Source organism: Martes martes, assembly GCF_963455335.1.
Source record: "Martes martes genome assembly, chromosome: 4".
Lineage (NCBI taxonomy): Eukaryota > Metazoa > Chordata > Mammalia > Carnivora > Mustelidae > Martes > Martes martes.
In genome coordinates this window covers 35,454,502-35,469,308 of record NC_137891.1, presented here as the reverse complement: position 1 = coordinate 35,469,308, position 14,807 = coordinate 35,454,502, and the positions used below count along the sequence as shown (strand labels likewise).

General features: G+C 39.3%; 1 protein-coding gene across 5 annotated transcripts in view; it reads right to left on the bottom strand.

Annotated features, from left to right (window-relative positions):
- NCALD (neurocalcin delta) overlaps positions 1-14,807 on the bottom strand; it is a 381,527-nt gene that overhangs the window by 61,788 nt on the left and 304,932 nt on the right. Inside the window, exon 1 of one of the 5 annotated variants that reach the window (XM_080802055.1) lies at positions 11,703-11,894. The exons of the other annotated variants lie outside the window; for them this stretch is intronic. The gene's annotated coding sequence lies outside the window, so the exon portion shown is untranslated. Of the gene's footprint in view, positions 1-11,702; positions 11,895-14,807 lie in introns of those variants that run through there. 5 annotated transcript variants of the gene reach the window in all.

Genomic DNA, 14,807 nt, shown 5'->3' with positions numbered 1-14,807 from the left:
AAACCTTTTATTTCCCCAAAGGTATCTTTGTTTGATTATTTATGGTCTTTTTTGATCTTCATGAGATGGTTAACTAAGCTTCAGTAACTGAAAATATAAACCTATACCTATTAAGAAACAATTAGCTTTTAAGAAATATTGATTCCCCAATCTCTTTGTATTTGATTGATTTAAAAATTTTTCAAAGATTTTATTTATTTGACACAGAGAGATCACAAGTAGGCAGAGAAGCAGGCAGAGAGAGAAGAGGAAGCAGGCCCCCCGCTAAGCAGAGAGCCCAGTGCGGGGCTCGATCCCAGGACTCTGGGATCATGACCTGAGCTGAAGGCAGAGGCTTTAACCCACTGAGCTACCCAGGGGCCCCAACTGATTTAAAATTTTTAACTGGCAATTCAATTTCATTGAAATCCAATAATTCCTGCTTTAAAGAAATCAATACCTGAAGTTCAAATCCTCAGGTTCATTTTGGAATTCTTTTTCTTCTGTTAAAGTAAAATGAATTATAATGCTTTTTAATTTGAAGATATTAATTGTGCTTATTTTAGGCAGTAGAATATTAAGAGTGAGGTTTATTTTCTTCTTTATGTCCTTCTATATTGTCCAAGTGTTTTATCACAAACATGTATTGCTCAATAGTTAAGTTACACAAAATAAACATTCATAGAAGGGAAGTATAAGACTATTTAAGTATATCACTGGGACCAGAAAGTCTCAGGTTCAATGGCTTTCTTTTTGTCAAGCAAAGTGGCAAGCTGAATAATTATGCAAAAATTATACTGAATAAGATTTAAGTAGGTGGTCTGGAAAAACATGTTTCAACCCATCATCTCCACTGTGTCTGAAATCTCTGCATCATGGAATTCTGCATAAACCCTGCCACTTGTAAACCTAAGAAACTTCCAGTTACTTGGGAACTTTTAATAGGGATTTTACTAATTGAAGTGTGTATATACAGGAGAAATTATAGGTTCATTTTAAACTTCCTTAAAATGCACCTACTTAGAGAAAATAAAATGGTGATTAGCAGGGCCTGGGATGAGGGGAGAACGGGGAGTTAGTCTACAATGGCTAGAGAATTTCAATTTGGGAAGAGAAAGAGTTCTAGAGAGGTACGGTGTTGCGGGTTGCACAACATGAATGTGCTTAATGCCACTGAATTGTACTCTTAAAACTGTTAACATTTTTAGGTTAATTTTATGTTATGTATATTTTATCACAATAAAAAAAAAGTCCCTGTTTTTAAAGTCCAGATGTGATTTAATGTGATTTCAGTGACAACTTTCCTTCTTTTTTTTTTTTTTTCTTTTTTTACACAGTATCTCAATATCAGTACCTTTTTGTCAACCTGTAGCATAACAAAGTTTTGTACCCTTGACCCTTTGGGACTTTAACGAAGTAATCCTCCTGGCAAGGATGCCCCGTCAGAGCAGTAAGGCACCTCGGTCTGGGCTGTTTGGAAGGCCAGAGGAAGAAGTCAGTTCTTTTCAGAAGAGCAATGGACTGGGCTTTTAAAGTTGGACGTTAGCCAACATTTTTGGAGGTGACTATGGCAGATTTTAATAATAGTTATTTTTACAAAATGAAATTTGGACCAGGGGCTGCCTCTTTCTTAAATAGCTTCTATTCTGTGAAAACATCTTCTGGAGAAACCAGCAAATAATCTCATGAAAACCATAACTTGCAGTTAAACTTCGGCTCAGTTTCTCTATAAAGAAAGTTCCCGAGAGAGTGAGGGGTTTGAGTGAACTGCCCCCAGTTCAGGGATCGCCAAGGGTGCCATGGCCGTTCACGGCCAAATAGCCAGGAGGCAGCAAGAAGCATCTAGGTGTGCAATGGGCTCAGGAAACAGAACTGATTTCCAAATAGGCACAACTGCCAACAGCAGGGGCGAGTCATGCTCTAGAAGCATAAAGCACAGCCTTTACTCTCTGTCCTCAGTTGTATTAAAATCCTTATGTGGTTGGACACTTCACAACTATAACACGGATTCAATTCCCGACAGCCACTGGACCTTGGGGACAGTACCAACCTGCCGGGGGCCGTGGCAAAGTTATCAGCAGTATGACTCCGTCACATTTTACTGGAAGGATTAACAAATGATATTCTTATTATTCTTTTACTGTGTGTGTATAAATATATGTAATATTTATATAAATATATACATACAAAAATATATATGTGTATATATAGTGCACAGCTCTGTATGTATAATTTACAATATTTTTCTTGAGAATGGGATATTTTGATTAAGAGCATTCTGATAGTGGGGTGCCTGGCTGGCTCAGTCAGTAGGGCATGGGATTCTTGATCTCAGTGAGTTCAAGCCACATGTTGGGCATGACAAACCTACTTAAAAAAAAAAAAAAAAGCAAAAGCAAAAACAAAAAAATTCTGATAGTTGCTAAACACATAAACTGATGGTCAGTTTTCAAAGACTAGATATAATGAAACGTGCTTCCAACTAAACTTTACTGAATATAATTTAATCTTTCATTGATGACTCAATTAAAAAACATCAGAATAATGGTGCAATGTCCCACAGGTTTCATTATGAATATCAATTATCACTACAGTATAATTTTATGGAAAATGTTAGGAAGGCTTCAATCTTTCATCTGGCTTGGGTTTTATGTGACTATGACTTTGCTAAAAACAGATTATAGTTTTAAAGCTATGATATTACATAGCTCTCCCTACAGGTATCACCCAGCTAATGGTAAAAGGACCACTCACACAGCATTGAAGGCAGAAGATAATTCATATTTCTTTTAATTTAAAAAGTTAGAACTTTCCTATGAGAAAATAGAGAAAAAGGAAATATTTAACACATATTGGGATTTTAAAATAAATTATATAAAGCAAAAGTAAATAGGGTTGTTAAAATATTGTAACACCATTTGACACATATGTCACTTACCTGTTCCCAAACTCATTAGCTTCCTGCTGTCTATCTGGTCAAATCCAGCTTACCTTAAATTGGTCAATTCTAGATCACCACAGACCCACCTCAGGTATTGTATGGTTTGTTTTTGTTTTTGTTTTTTCCTTTTTCCAACCATTTTCTCAATCCCAGATGGGTGTCAATTTCTGTTGCCAGGATATACTCACGATGTTTGTTACTCACGGATGACCCTCTCACTTTTGTAGTCATGCCAAATATTCTCCATTTTTTAAGACCCAGTTCAAAGATTAATTCCTCCCTGAAGGAAGATGCCTTTCAATGTCACATATCATTCTAGGGTTAATTCTTCATTATTACCAGACGTTTAATGAGTAGATACAATGTGTTGCATGCTACACTAGGCATTACGAGAGGTTGTAACCAAGATACAGCTCTACAATTTTTGTATGTTGTATGTTGCCTAGCCTCCCCAGTTGGACTATAACCTTTTCAAAGACTGGCTGGTCCTGTATTATGCTTGTAGTACCCTGCTTAGCTGGGACACCTTGAATGAAGTGTGACATGTATTGATTATTGAAACATTTGGGTTATTGGACCACATCAGCCTGGTGTCAATGGTAAGCAAATGAGAGACAACTGGAGGAAACTTACCAGTCCTTGGACACAAAAGAGATCTTTCCATAGGTACGTGACAGCAGGGCCCACTATATAGAATTAATAAATGGTGAATGAACAAATGAATGAGTGAAAAAAATAATTAACCTTCTAAAGGCATGGTGGGAAGACCTTCAGGAGAGGGTGGCATTTTAGTGAGAAGAAAATCAAAGGTATTGATATCTCTGCAGCAGAAGAGACAGCAGGGTCTCTTTGAGTGAGGATATAAGGGTTATAGTTCTGAATATTCCAAGTGCTAGATTTCTGGAGCCATAAGCCAGTGGGACAGTTGCCATTTTGGCAGCTTTGTAAGAAGACTTTGTTGAATGAGCTTCATCATACCTGGCCAAGAGGAATTCCCTAGCTTTATTGTAAACCATTAGAGCAGAAAAACAGGCTTAGAAGGATTGGAAATGAGCCAAAGGAGAGTGTCAAGAAGACAGTAGGTCCTAACAACAGAAAACTGGGCAGCAGATTAGAGTAGGTGTGAGCAAGGGAGACAAAAGCAGATAAGGAGGGCTAAGCAGTGACCAGGGAAAAAGAACACAGGTACCACTGTCCACACATTCTCTCCAGCAGAGAGGATCCTAGGTGGCAGAAGCAATGAGGGAGATTTTACTAAGGCAAATAGTCAAGTCTCAGAGTAGCCCAAATCTTCCAGAACCGGCAACAGCATTAATATGTAGGACACTGTTCTGAATTGACAAACAAGATGTCCATTTGTAATTTGGTAACTGAAATATATTTTCCTCTAGAAATTATTTTAATTAGGTTAGGTACTTTTCCCACATCATAAAAACCTATTTAAGTTATATGTACCTGAAGTTTAGTCCCTTATACAGGTGTTTAGTCCTATCTAATTACCCCATATGTCCCAGCTACTCTGGCTGCTTAAGAAATAATGCCCAAACTGATGGACTTAAAACAACAACAATGTTTATTTTGTTCATGAATCTGCAATTTAGGGCAGGGCTCAGCAGCGATAGCTCATCTCTGGCCCACGTGGCATCAGGAGGGAGAGTGGGACTTAAGAATTAGGGCCTGGAATCCTCTGAAAGCTTCCCCACTCCTATCTCTGGTGGTTGGTGCTGGCTGTTGGCTAAGGTCTAAGCTGGAGGTGTCGGTTGAAACACCTACATATGGCCCCTCCATACGGTCTGGGCTTCTCACAACATGGCAGCTGATTTCCAAGAGCAAATGTCACGTGTGAAAGAAAAAGAATAGCCCAGAGACAAAGAAATTGTATCTTTTTATGATCCAACCTTGGAAGTTATCTGGTATTGTTTCCACTGTGCTCTATTAGTTGGACCAATTACAAGCCTATGTAGGTTCAAGGGGAGGGCAACAGACTCCTGCTCTTTATGGTGAGTGGCAAGATTCTAGAAGAGTATGTGGGAGCTGATATAATTATATGGCCAATTTAGGAGAGTACAATCTGCTACAATATATCAGGTATAAGGAAAATAAAATATATCTCAGCTTAAAAAGCAACAGAGCACAGTGAATAAAGAGCCAGGACTCTAGCATCAGATACCTAGAGCTCTGTTATATATCCTTGTGTAACACTGGGCTATTTACTTAAGCTCTCTGTACCTCAGTTCCCTCATTTGTAAAACTGGGTGCTGAGAAGAAAAAATAGTTATTTTGAAAAGAGCTTAGAAGTCTATCTAGCTCCCTAAATGTTCGCTACTATCGTAACACCAGGAAGATACCCACCCCATTTTGGGCAGTGGTACTACATAGTTTCTGGGGAAATGGTGGTGGTAGCAGCACTATCAGAGGAAGAAACTTAATGATAACAGTTCACATTATTGAACACCTAATACCCGTCACTTACTATGCCACGTAAGCTGGCTTACCAACCAGTAAGGTAGGCACTGATATTATCCAGGTAAGAAAACTGTGACTTAGGTGACTTGCCCAAAGTACTATCTGCAAGTTGTAGACGTAGGACTTTCCCCAGATTAGTTTTTTTTTTTTTTAAAGATTTTATTTATTTGACAGAAATCACAAGTAGGCAGAGAGGCAGGCAGAGAGAGGAGGAAGCAGGCTCCCCACTGAGCAGAGAGCCCAATGCGGGGCTCGATCCCAGGACCCTGGGATCATGACCTGAGCCGAAGGCAGAGGGTTTTTTTTAACCCACTGAGCCACCCAGGCGCCCCACCCCAGATTAGTTTAACTAGCTAGAAGTCTGAATTCCTGGACAACTGTGTGGAGCAGAACCTTTCTCTAGGGGTGCCTGGATGGCTCAGTTAGTTAAGTGCCCAACTCTTGATTTCAGTTCAGGTCATGATCTCAGAGTCACGAGATGGAGCTCCACGCCTGGCTCCACACTCGGTGGGGAGTCCGTGTGAGATTCTCCCCTCTGCTCCTCCTCCGGCTCATGTTCTCTCTCTCTTTCTCTGTCTCTCTCTCAATAAATAGATAAACCTTAAAAAAAAAAAAAAAAAAAAGTCTTTCTCCTAAATCTGATTTGCAGGTGAGAGAAAAATGAATGGTATTATGCCATTGGGAGTACTACGCCATTGGGATTTGGGGTTAGGTAGTAAACCTATCTTGACTGGATTAGTACAAGAAAGAGAAGATAGATACACAGTTGACCCTTGAACAACATGGGGTTTGAACCATGCATGGGTCCAATTACACATGGATTTTTTCCTGATAAATACAGTATAGTACTGTAACTATTTTCTCTTCCTTATGATTTTCTTTTTTTTTTTCCTTATGATTTTCTTAATAACATTTTCTTTTCTCTAGTTTACTTTATTGTAAAAATACAGTGTATAATAATATAACACACAAAATATCTGTTAATTGACTGTTTATGGTATTGGTAAGGCTTATGGTCAATGGTAGGGTATTAGAAGTTAAGTTTCGGGGGAGTCAAAAGTTCCATATGGATTTCCCACTGCATGGGGGGTTGGCACCCCTAATCCCCATGTTGTTGAAGGGCCAACTGCACTTGGGCACTACTAATTTAAGGATTCCTTTCTTAAAATAAAATAGCTCTCATTATTTGCATAAGACAGCATATTTGCCTAAAAGAAAATCATTCTTTAGGTCAGTGCCTACCAGTCTCATTTTTTGCTGCTTTAGAAGACAGCCAGCCTTTGGCCCACTGAGAATAGGGCTGGGCATACTGATCTGGAATGCTTGACACTGATAAGAACGGATTGCTCACACATCAGGCTGACTGTTCACCAGCTGAAGAACGCCCCTTCCAAGGTTTAACTCAGGTGTAAAATCTAATGGCTCCCAGTTGCTTGCTTGTCTCTTTTGTTTTGATGTTTGTTTCTGTTTTTAAAAGTAATTCTCATTTTGCCTACACTGGCCAGCATGACCATGAGGAAGAAACTGTGGCTGTTGAAAGACATAGGATCCCTAAAAGTAGACTGTAAGTTCCATGATGGTAGAGACCTTGTCTGTCTTGTTCACCATAGCATCCCTGGTGTCTGGGCTAATGCCTGGCACACAGTAGGTGTGCAAAACTTGTTGAATGTATGGAAGGCTCAGTGCTTGAGTAAAAGCTCAAGCAAACAAAAATCAGAAGTTCATAAAATAAGCTGAGTTGTCTATGCCAGTGGCATAGATCACTCAAAACTATGTGAGGGAGGGGCCCCAAATGTTTCCTGTAATATGGGGATGTGGCAGCCAGTTAATAAATGCTTGGTTCCTGTGGCATCTGATGCCTGGGAAGGCACAGGATGGGATAACTTTTGGTGGGATGCTATTTTTTATCTCCAAGGATGTTGTAAATATGGTCATCAGAAAATTGGTTGTGGTTTTCATTGTATGAATCACATGAAATTCTGTGGGAGTCAGCTGAGCAGAGCCAAAGAATAGAACGCTTCTCAACATTTGCCCCTAATGGATAGGGTTTAAGTTCATAAAAGTTTAAAAAAAAAAAAAAAGAATCCGGAATCATCCTTTAAAAGATTCATCCTTGCACAAAAGCAATATGCAGCCATAGCTTTTCCTACAGTCGTTGGGATAGAATTCAGAAAATATGAATGATCCTTCCATTAGGACAAACAACAGCTGAGTATCGTTCAGATTAAGAGATTTCTTTCCTGCAAATCAAATATAGAACTTTAATGTCAGCTGAGTATACTACATTTGACATTAGTGTAAACTAAATTTTAAAGAGATGCTGTGTCTCTAATTAAAGGCATTTATAGAAATATGTCCCAAAAAACTAAGGTTCACTGCAGAGATAGAAAGAACAGACTGTCTTTAGTTTGAAGAACATGGCTCCAGTGAATTTAAATATTTATCATATAATTTTTATATAGAAGTTTTAATGAGCACTAACTTTTATGGCATCACTTCTGGAGACAATAAAAAAAAACTATATTTTGGGATGCTATTTCTAGTCAGATTTCCATCATGGGGCACGATTTAAATAACAGTTGATTTCATGAGGAGTAATGGCACATTCCTTTCTGAAGTTAAAATTTCAAACACCTGCCATCAAAGAGGCAAATAGTACAGCTGGGAGTCAGAGATTTTTAGACTTTTTCCAAGTTTCTTTATCAAGTTGCCTCTGAGACTCAAAACCCCCAAACCAGGTGTTCTCTTCTTGTCCAATGACTAAAAAATGTTTGAGAAAAATCCTCTCTCATAATTCCCCAGGAACACATGAAAGAAAATTGCTAAGCTTCCATTTCAAATGTTAGGGATTTGGATTGAGTTTAGACAACAGCTTGTACAAAATGTCACGGCTCCAATTCTCTTACGCTGAGACGGGGGATGCTGATGTAATAGAGCAGCTTTGGACAATCTAAAGGCAGGGTTGGAAAGGTAATGATACATGATGTCAGCCAACCAACTGCAAAGCTACCTAGTAGGTTGGAGAAGAATGGTAGGCAATTATCTTCTGCAAATTCAAAGTTGACAGGAGAACGAGACAATTGCTTACACAGTCACGCTAAACAATATCAATACCTCCTGTATTGTTCTCAAATAACCAATAAGTCAAATAGAATCCTGAGTTCAAATGACTTAGGAAGTGTCTCCATTCTCCATTTCATTTTGAATGTGGCCCATCCTGGGGACCTCTGGTAGATAAACTAATAGGCTCTATCCTGAGTAACGAAGTTAATATCACAACTTACGGATTCACACAAGTATGTGCTTTACATTACACTGGGAAATTATGTAAGTTCTTGAATGATCTCACATAACATCCTGCATTCTTCATCTGAGTACTCCTGGCTTATTTTCTCCGAGTGGATAAAAGCCATTTTGTAACTAGCTTTAGTCTTACTTCTGTGGTCCATGGTTTTAACCTGCATAACTTATGTTAACACTGTAAGTCCTTCCTCTTCACTCCTTTCTAATGAGGTAAGAGTTTCCCAGTCCATGTAACATAAGAATGTTTATGGATTTCAAGGAGGAAAATGAACGAAAGTTATAGTTTGGTAGCTGTCTGGATATACCATTCCTTTTCACACAGAAATTCAATACTGTGAAATTCACACATTCAGAGAATAAAATCAGATGTGGAACTGGACGTGGAAATGGTGGTGTATGTTTTGTCCAATGCAGTTCTACGAACTTTCAGCATCACTTGCTTACCTATCATTTAATTTGGGGGTGGACAGAATTCAAGGGAATCCAGGAACTTGGATGGGAAAAATATGACACTTTCAGTTTTGCCAGTCTCAAACTGAAATTTAGTATTTCTTTTCATTAAAATGTAGGCTACAAACACAGTACCTATGATTTTGTCACCAAGAGAAATCACGGATGTTCTCACATCAGATTACAGTTGGTACAGATATTCTGAAATACCTTCTACACTCATCACTACTTCAAAATGATGGTAGTTATACCTGCTGCTAGCTTGTATGATTTAAGAATAAATTATTAACAAAACACATAACACAATTTCAAAAAAATCTGGTTAATGTATTTCAATAAAAGTGGTTTCCTCTGTAATCTTGCATACTTTAACATACGCATTTAAAAGCATCATTCTGAGAAGTCTATAGGCTTTCCCAGGTTGCCAAAGAAGCCCATGACACGAAAAAGGTTAAAAATCCCTGAACCTATACACAAAGCAACAACCAGGTTTCAAGTAAATCATTCCTCGCTGCTATCTTTTGACGCTGAAACAAACTTGACCTTGAAATCAGCACAGTCTAACTGCTTTAAGTAAATGAACTCTGACGAGAGTCATTTTCTTTTTATTTTGCCACAAGAAAAAACCTGTAGATTCTAGAGCATCTCTGAGATCATAGCTTAGGGTGTTCTCTTCTAGTGATAAACTTTATCATTGACATTTTGTCATCGACACGGACTTGTTCTCTTATATTTCACACTGCTGAAATCCAGTGTATTTTATAAGGGCATTGAATATAATCATTTTATAACTTTAAAATATCATAGAGGGGGGTATATAGAAAATCTTTGCTGTATCTTTGCTATCTAAGCTATAATGATAATTACTTATTTTTCATAAAAGAAGCAAACATCAAAGTAGTCTATCAAAGATAGAGCTTTTAAATGCAATGCTAACGGTCCTATCCATGCTCATTTGAAATGTTGCAAATCAATTAACATATTTCTAGGGGTGTTAAGAATGTGGCCTCTGAGTTACTATAATTATGAGATCAATTAAATGATGAGATGATGCCTCAGATTGTAAGCACATTAGACTTTTTGGAAAATCCTCTGTGGGGTCTCTGGCCAAAAACAGATTTACCAAATGTCAGTCAGTTCAATGAATATTCAGTCATTGGAAGCAATTGAAAAATTATTGATGCCTCCACAATTATCCACTTATCACTGAAACTAAACACTATTCAAAATTCTTATCTTCAAGAGAAATATAAATGCAATCAGAATTCTAAAACTAATAAAGAACATAAAAACTAAGAACAATATATTCTTGCATTTCCTTGAGATATAAGTTGTATATCACAAAATACATATTCATATACACAGTTAAACCATTATTTTCTAGCCATCAAAATAGTAAGTATATTAAATGTGCTGCTCTAAAATTTTCCTATTTCTCCTGCTGAATTTGTAAGATTTAGAAACCTGATTATAAATGTAGGCTTCAATGAACTTAAATGCCAGAGGTTTCCTTTGAATTATTAGTTAAAAAACTATCCAATCTATCCAATGATAGAAAAATCCAAAATTACTAAACTTGGGAAGAAAAGGAACTACAACAGTGCAAATAAAACAGTTTGCATTGTATACTGTGCTAGGAATAAGGAGATAAAAAGTCTTATTAATCACCATTACCAAATTATTCATTCAAGATCTGGAGCAAATTTTAGTGACTATTTTTTATATCTGGATTTGAATTAAAGTAACATCTACTATTCTTTCCTTCCGTGGGCAAGATTTCAGTTCCTAAATACAAGAACAGCTTGCATGACTCCTTCGTGAGGACTACCCAATGCCATTCTCTTCACAGCTGAATTTTCAGAGGAAGATCCTGAAAACGTGCACTTTGCTCTAACAACCAAAACCAACGACATGCACACACACGTAAGAGGTTCCACCCCAACTTCCTTGGCATATTCCAGATTATTTTTCTCTAAACAGGAAGCTGTTGACAGTTTCCCTGGTATTTTCAGACTACCCTATTTACAAGAAAAAAATCCCAACTTTTGTTTTAAAGTATAATGTTCTTTCCCGCTGTGCCTATTGTTGCTAATTATGCATGCTGCAAACAAGATAGAAACCAAATTCCAAACTATTCTGGGCTGATTCAGAAGGGGTAACAATTGTAAAAAGAAAAAAAAAAAAAAAAGCAGTTAGTAACATATTGCAAGACTATGCTGGAGTCTTTAAACCCAAAACAATGCTGGAGGGAGGATTCCTGGAATTCGACGGGGAATGTTTGGCTCCAGCTGTAAAATCCGTATCTCTGAATAATGTCATGTTAGCAAGTGTTGAGCAAGAAAGGCGATTATATTTTAACTTACTTCGGAGAACATTAATCCAAATTTAACCGAATTCCAGAGACTCCGCACAAAATTAGCAACTAGAAGCTGCTTCACATTTTTTCCCCCTGGTACAACAATCATTGCTCATGACGATAAACTTGTAGGAGGTAAAAGAGAGGGGGGATAACCACAGTCATCTATAAAACATATAACTATTGTGTATAAAGTAGGCTAATTACCTCACACCAAAGAAGTGCAAGATTTAACAGTCCATGCTCTGCGGTCCCAGGGGAAGCAGGGGTGCGGCGGTAGGAGCGGCAGCAGGAGTAGAGCAAGCAGCAGCAGGAGCGGCCAGCATCCACCAGATTCTCCCAGGCCTTTGACTGTGTGGACTCAGCCACAGACTCTGCCTCCAGCTGACGTCAAAGTCCCTGTCACATGGCCAGATGAAAGCCAAGAGAGCATTGGTTGTCGTAGCAACCACAGAACAGCTCTGAAATTATTTCAATAGGTCATCTGTCACTGTAGGGTGTGTGTGTGTGTGTGTGTGTACACACGCACCCCACAGTCATCACGGACAGCTCCCCAACACCCTCAACCTCCGAGGCTGCGACTCAAACGTTGCCTACAACTTTCCTCTTTAAGACTTTGGTGTCTGTTCATTACAGTTCCTTGCAGGAAAATGCATCTGTCGCTCTGAAGTTGCCACTGGTCTCGTTATCACCAGCACGAAGCATGCGTGTCCCTCTCTGGAGCAGAAGGAGAGAAACTGAAAAATCCTGAGGTGGGGGGGGGGGTATTTTTCTGGGCTAATTAAAGTTATTTGTAAGCAAAGGGATAAAAACAGAAACTTAAGGGGAGTTGGAAGAAAAGATGTCTTAACCCCACAAGAATCCACATCGAGGTCCTGAGACCACGCTAGCGATGGAAAGAAATAAAAGAAACACGGGGGTAGTGGCCCAGAGTCGGCTGAGAGGATCTAACGACCCCGACACAGAACGGGATGGGGCGGGGGCGGGGGGATGAATTCCGGAGTCCCACACTATAAAATGTCTATACAAGAATGACGAGTAGTAAAACGGCACCACTTTAAAACGACCTCGTGAGTACATTTAGAACGCATTTAGACCCTCGTGTGGAGGTCACCATGCAGGGGCCAAATCCTCTCCTCCTAATGCTCCCAGGCACAGCCGTTTGGGGCTCGGGGCGGAGTAAATGGGGGACTGCCCCACAAACGCCGAGCGCAGTGACAGCCTAGAGCAGCGAATAAAGGCACGGTCCTGCACGGTCCTGGCACGGTCCTGCGCGTTTTCTAACTTCAGCTTCATTTCCTTTAGCACCATCCCCGCTTATTTCTAACTCAGCCCACGTGCTTATATCCCAGGGCCTCCTCCCTCTCTATTAACAGTAAGTCAATTAAACAAAACGAAATGAAGGTATTCTGGAAAACACGCAGAACATGTATACTCATTCAGAGGGCACAAAGGCTAAAAGGCAAGGGAAAAGAGCCGGCTCTCTGGACCCGAAGGAAGGACCTTTCCAGGCTAGTGTCATCAGGATTTCTATTCTGGCTCTTAAAAAAAAAAAAAAAAAAAAAAAAGTTGCTCCAGGGTGCTCCAAAATATAAAAGGAAGTTAAACCACCTGAGCCACTTGAAAAGAAGGAAATTTCTTCATTGTCAGAAATCGCTTCTTGTTGAACAATAAGACCAATGTCCAAACCGTGGCTATAAAATCCTCCTATTCCAGCTTCCTCTTCTTCCACTTCTGTACCAGCCCCAACTGGGAGAAAAGACAGATTTGTATCTGAACAGCTATCCTCCTGATGCTATTAGCTGTAGCAGTGCAAGAGTCAAATCAAGCTGCCATGCTACAGTGATTTCAGAGACAGGACAGGCGGGAATTTACCTGTCGGCACAAGAACAAGGGGCTCATGGAACTCAATGTCCATCTAGATGGATCGGAGGTCTCACACTGGTCAGATTTCTGCAATAGCCACAATTCATCGTTTTGCAGTTTGTTCCAGCTATCGTTCTGGGTTTCTATTCAGAAATGCGTATCGTAGTAATGCGTGGATGGGCAGAGAGGAGGGAAAGCAGGTCCTTCCAGACTTCCAGGGCCCCACCTCCCAGGAGCTGCCTGCTTTAGCATCTCTCTGACTCCAGATCCCCGGCTGCCTGACTATTGCTTTCTGCAGCTCGAGCCTGAGGAAAGCTGCAGTACCCAGCTCTGCCGATAGGTGATGTCCTCTGAAACAAGAAGTTCTTGGTTCTGAAAATGCCGAAAATTCAAGGGCTTTCATTTGAAATTTAGTTTGAAATTTAGCAAAATCTAACACCTCTTCGTTTTGAATTTTTGATCATTTTTAAGACTAGGTATACCTTACTATATATTGATTTGGGCTTAAACTCATTATAAGTTAGAATACTCAGTGGACTGACCTTCCAAATGAAAGGTAGATGCGCTTAAATCCTTCTTTCTGTAGCATGCTTCCCACCTGTTATCGCTCATTTTCCCTTTGCAAACTACCTAGGATTAGAAATTCTTCTTACAGCTAAAGAAGCTACCAGTCACCTGCAGCGTTGAAATCGCGGTGATGATCTCTTTGGAGCCAAAAGTTTCTACCAATTTGGCTAATTAACCCAGATGTAGTTGAAAATATTATAGGAAATACAGAAAAGGGTTTCTCCATTCACAGCCCGTCACATTGAGGGAATATATGTCCCTTTATTTTTTAAATGACAACTCATTTTTTTAGGTGAAAATGATTCATTGAATTTAAAAATACCCATTCAAAAATAGTTCTGCACCGTAGTTTTCACTTGCTCTATGAACGTCAAGGCTGCCTATTATTAGTTTGACCACTTTCCCGGAAATAATTGATAAATACCAAAGAAGGAGTCTGACTCAGGTTCACACACCTAAAATAACAGGTAGTATGGGTCACTGAGTAGAAAACTATAGACGGCCTTTTATTTGATGTTTCTAGGTAAAAATGTTCCTGTCTCCCCATCTTAACATTAGTGGGAAGGCCATGGAGCTATTTTTTGGAGACACTGGGTTCAAATCTCATCTGGGCAAGTTACTTCCATCCTCTCATCACCAGTGCCTACATCCTAAGACTGTTGTGAGGATTATAAAGTTAATGTATTCTAAAATTCTGACTCCCTGCCATAGGGTAGATGGCTTAATGTGTATGTCATTTCAGGTTTGTCCTTCTGACTCTGATAAGTCTACAAAGACTTATAGGCAAAAGACACACTCTTATTCACTTCTACAACTCACGAAGAGTGCTCAGTAAATGCTGAGTGTCTCAACTATTGGGAAATCACTGCCGAGCAACAG